This window comes from Channa argus, chromosome 3 (genome assembly GCF_033026475.1).
Source record: "Channa argus isolate prfri chromosome 3, Channa argus male v1.0, whole genome shotgun sequence".
Lineage (NCBI taxonomy): Eukaryota > Metazoa > Chordata > Actinopteri > Anabantiformes > Channidae > Channa > Channa argus.
In genome coordinates, this window is record NC_090199.1 from 13,525,263 (window position 1) to 13,530,712 (window position 5,450).

The window sequence follows — 5,450 nt, forward strand, 5'->3', positions numbered from 1 at the left end:
TTGAGGGGAACACAAAAGGTTTTCTAAGCAACACAAAGGTTTTGTGAGGTTATGCAAAAGTGCTGCAAGCTAATGCAAAGGTTAAATAGAAAAAGAAGTCACAATTTGATCTTTAGGGAGTTCCATAAAAGAGAATGAACATATGAGACAGGAAATTGTTATAAAGTCTGACAATAAAAATTGAGCTCATCCTAACATGTGAATAAACTTTTGTGATTTAATGTAATGGATCTCAATAAACACCAGCACAATGAGGAAATATTAAATTAATCTTTTCATTGTGACTTCAGACATGTTGTGGAGTTTAAAAAGGTAGATTCAAACTCAGGCCTCATCAGCTGACGGTTGTGGCTAATCTAAATTCCCTTGTACCTTATGATGGAGACATCGCCTCAACTCTCAGACATTAACAGGGATAGACCCAGGGTTGTTAGAGGTAAGAAAGCTATAAAGTATTAGTAACACTACATACAGGTATAGTAAATCTACTCTATCATTATCTGCCTGCAAGTCTCTCCAATGAAAAGGTTAACTTGATGAATGTGTGGTTTACAGTTTTTAAACTTTCCATGTTAAACCAAATGTGAAGATAAGGCAGTTTATTTACAGATACTGTATGAATTTCTGGGCACAATAGACTTTTCCCACAACAGACAATTCGAGTTGTCAAACACAGGTGTAATTAATAACATAAATAGTAGGTCCATCCCAGCTCCGGGGACATAAACCAATATGAACAAAGCCTTCTTTAGTGATCTGTGCTTTTCCTACAATGACAAGACAGAAAGCCTGCTGAAAGGAAAGCTACCAACAGAGAATTTTAAGTGTGCATTTGGGTTTGTGTACGTGTGACAAAAAGCTGAAATTAAACTCTGTCTGTCTGCAAAATGTTGTTTGGAAATGAAGTACTTGAGGTAATGGTGAGTTATAGCCCCTGAAAAAAAATGAGGCTCCCCATGAACACTTGATTAGACAGTAGGACATAAAGACTAAGCTAAAGTGAGTGAAATGGACTAACCTATCTACTAACCTTATGGATGTGATGAATTATAAATAAATGTATGACTGGATCAGTGGTGTGGTTGCAACATCTAAATAAATGTTCAGAAATATAAAGACTTGTGAGCCTATTTCAGACACAGCCATACAAGCCCCAGCCTGATGATCAGACACTTTGCACCATGTGGCATGGCCTTGAATTTTCTGCTCACATAGTTATTTTCAAAGGGTGGTCTGTGATACCTTCACCCTGCTCTGGGGAGGTTGTTGGTGAGGCCACTGAGTAGCAATAGTACCTATTGAGTACCAATAGGTAGAAAAGTGCTGTATAAGGGCAGACCATTTACAGGTAGGTACTAAAACACATGTTCCAATATCTTTGATAACTTGATTGATCAATAAAGGTGTTATCTTCTGTTAATACATGCTTATCCCGTGAGTCCGTCACAGTAGAACATTTGTCCAAATGTTGATTTGGCACAGTTTTTTGTACGCCAATGCTCCTCCCCAATTTGTACCGGGCAATCTGACTGGCACAGCATGGCTGGGGACGGGCTGTTCGGGGTTCAGTGTCTTTCCCAGTGACACTTTGGCATGTGCTCGGGAAGAGCAGGGAGCGACCCTCCGACCCTTTGGTCGGTAGGTGGCCACTCTACCAACATTACATTGATCTTAGCATTCCAATATTTTAAAGGAGACTTTATATTTAGTTTATTCTTTTGTCATTTCATAAATATTCTAAAACTGAAATAACATTCATAAAATAATTGTTAGCATCAAAATCACTAACCAAAAAATAGAACTTATACCGGATAAGCATACCGGATTTGTGTCAATCCTATTTAAACAGCATTAAAATTACTCCTCTGCCTAATCTTCAGGGGATTTTCCACTGTCTTTGCTCTGCAGACAAGCCACAGCTGCAGTTTCTTTGCTGAATTCATCATTCATTAGCCAACATTAATGGTCTGCCATGAAAACAAAGTTAAAAGAGATACAATCCTGTGTGTTCCTGTACACGTTCAGTTTATAATCTGACCTTTAGTTCATGTTTATCATCACAGGCTCCACACAAACACTTTTAAACAATATTTTTTCACATTAATTAATGATAACAGAAATTTAAAACCCAAGACTCATCTCGCACATACAAATAAAGTTCCTGTAAACAATGAGCAGTAACACCTATCACCATTATCCACAAGGTTGAGTGGGATACGTTGTGGGAGGTCTACAAGTTTGTGATTAGTCCCCAGTCGATCTGAATTGTATATGTGTATATATATCCACACTGCTTGACACATACACGGTTAACTTTAAGGTTTCAGTCATACAGCCAGATGTGCATGTATTTTTACAATGGAGCATTCTCATTAAAACGCCAACAAAATTAAAGTATTAAAAAGGTATGTTAATATTTTTCCATGAACGATGAATCAAGTTATTATTGTGGGCAGACAACTGGGTAGAAATACTGTAAGGGGAGCAGTCGTCCACCAATCCTACAGTTGTTGGCTCGATCCGCGGCTCCTCTGGTCACATGTCCAAGTGTCCTTGGGCAAGACACTGAACCCCAACTTAGTTGCTCCCGGTGAGCGTTGGCCAACTGCATAGCAGCTCCCCCATTGGAGTATATTTGTGTGTGTGAGTGCGAATGGGTGAATAAGAAGCAGTATAAAGCGCTTTGAGTGCCAATAGGTAGAAAAGCGCTATATAAGTGCAGACCATTTACCATTTGCATTTCTCTAAAACGGTTGCCCTTATTGTCACAGCAATTTACCTCTAAGACATAACACTAATTGTCATGAAGTGTTTAGTTTCCCTTTAAGTTTGGTAATAGCCAGCTACTGCAACACTGAACTTACAAGCAGAAAATATTTGCCATTTTCTGAAACACTTATTCAGGTCAAAGTACAGACAATAAAAGAAAAGGAGAGAAAAGAGGCTTTAACTGGGCAGCACTGGGGCTGGAGTGCAGGAGGTGCAGTCTGGGAGATAAACAGGAAACAGAGAAATTGCAGGAATAGACCCAGTCTGCAAGCTACGATGGAGCAGTAGAGTATAAACACACCAGTTTATCTGTTCATCTTCAAGACAGCAGCAACACTGGCCTGGATGTAACTGCTGCAGGGATGATGAAAACAAAGATAGGATCCCACAAAGCACTGTTGCTGAGATTTTGCTGGGGTTGCAGGCAGCATAGGGAACTGTGTTTGACAATGGGTGACTTTCTCTAAGGTAGAACAAAATGTAAACAAATCTAAAGTTATGATATGTCATAGATATGAGTAGTTTGGATCGGAGTTCTGAGTACTTTCTCCATCCAAGTTTCTAGCCCCTGCACCTTAGAACCACACAGTATGTTGGCCAGTTTTTGTTACTCATGGGTTACAAGTAGATCAAGACAAATACTGTTATCTATTGTGCCAGTGGCCCTAGTGCGCCACAGCCAAAACAAATATTATCACATCCTACTCTACATCTTGGTGAAAGACCAACAATTTTGATTGTATACTCACTGATATCAGCACATACAGGTAGTACATGTGCTGATATCGTTAGTAATACAAATAAATAGTTTTATATATTTATATATTATATATATATAAACTTCTAAAAGAGCTTTAAACTCAAGGCATTTATGTGATACTACAGTGTGATACATTACTCTGAGCTTCAGGGCTGCTACTTTAAAATCCTCCAGTGAAGGAGATCCAACTGTGTTAATTCAGCAGAACCCCAGTGGGAAAGTGCTTATCTCTAAGACTGCACACACTGTTGTGATGACACTATAAGAATAACTGAAGACCTGCCACAGGGACAAGAGGCTGAGTTTAGTTTCATTCCATTCTCCAATGAGATCTGTTCTCTTGTATTAAAAAAGAAAAGGTACAATTCCTAATTAACTGTACAATAAAAATGCAGAAGAAACAGCTGAACAGTAAAATCCTCTGATTGTAAGACCTTTTTTTCCTCGGTACCCGAAACATTTATTACCTTCAAAATCTTGGCTAAAGAAACTTTTGCGCTCAGTGATTCCATGATTGATGGACTTGAGCCACAACACTGGGAAGCAATCAGTCAAAGTTGCTGAGCTCTTGTTAAATCGCTTTTTCAATTTCGACCGAAAGAAGTTATTGCTACTTTCTTCAAGTCTAAATTGTAGTTTCAAAATAAGGCGTTTAATCAGCCTGATGAATGCAATTAAAAACACACAGCAGGTAGATGATTTCAGATGATCTCCTTAAGAGTTTTTAGTTACCAGGGTCAGAGTCTTATTTTAGGATTTCATGTATTCTGCCAGAGCCCTGTTTATTTAGGCCACTCTGCCACTCTTCACCCACCCACCACTCACCTATTTCTAGATCCACCTGCTAAGCTGTCTCACATTTCGCTCATTAGCTCCCCTCCCTACTGTGTCATTTCCACCAACTCACAGCTATTGTTGACCATTTGTCTCTGGCCTTATTCTGGGACTGTACCATTTGTTTGCTCCTTTTGACTGCCTGGTGCATGTTTCAGCATTCTTGTGTCAGTCTTTGTCATCATTACCATTCACTAAAGCTGTGAATGATGGAGTGATGCAGACCTTTTCCTGACACAGAGGCACAGAATGTCAGGAAGTTTGTCCTTACAAGTCCTGCACTATTTTGTTTATGTATCAGAGATTTTTATGTCTTACACATCGTATTTCTAAAAATGTTTTAGAACTTACAAAGTGACCTTGAAGGTTTATGCTGGGTTTCAACGCTGTTATTTTGTAGAAATATTTCCAGTATGACATCAATCAGTGGTGATTGTACTCTTGGACTCTTTCAGGGACATTGGCCTCCATAACTTGTGCAATTTTCTAGCAAATTGATTTAAACATGAAGCCAAAGTAGAGACAGTGAGGTAAAAAAGTACTGAATTTAGATTTTCTGGCGCCATTGTCCTGTGATTAAATCAGGTTTAAAATGAGTGTGACAGTCACAAAGGACCAACAGCATCACATAAACATATGAGGTACCATTTACAATGCCATATGCTGAGTCATTCCAAAAAATGAGGGAGAATATTTTTGCACTGCTGTCTTTCTTTCTTTCAGTATATTAAAAATGAGTCGAAGTTATAGTTCTGCAATGTCAACAAACGTCTGCACAATGCAGTACATTTTAATCAAAAGACTAAAATGGCTTCTCTATTTCATCCAAAGATTTTATGAGTCTAATGTTCATATATTTCTAAGACTCAATAGCCTTTCTATTCATTCAGTTCCAAAGCAAGATGATCTGTGGTTGTTTCGGGTTTCTGACCTATTAGTCATGGTCGCCTGGGCAAAAGCAAGCTATTCTTTCTTTGTTATCATTTTCATTATTAGCAGGGCTTGTGGTGCAGATTGTGCTTGACACAGCCAGTAAAGGTTGAGTGTGTGTGTGTGTGTGTGTGTGTGTGTGTGTGTATGTGTGTGT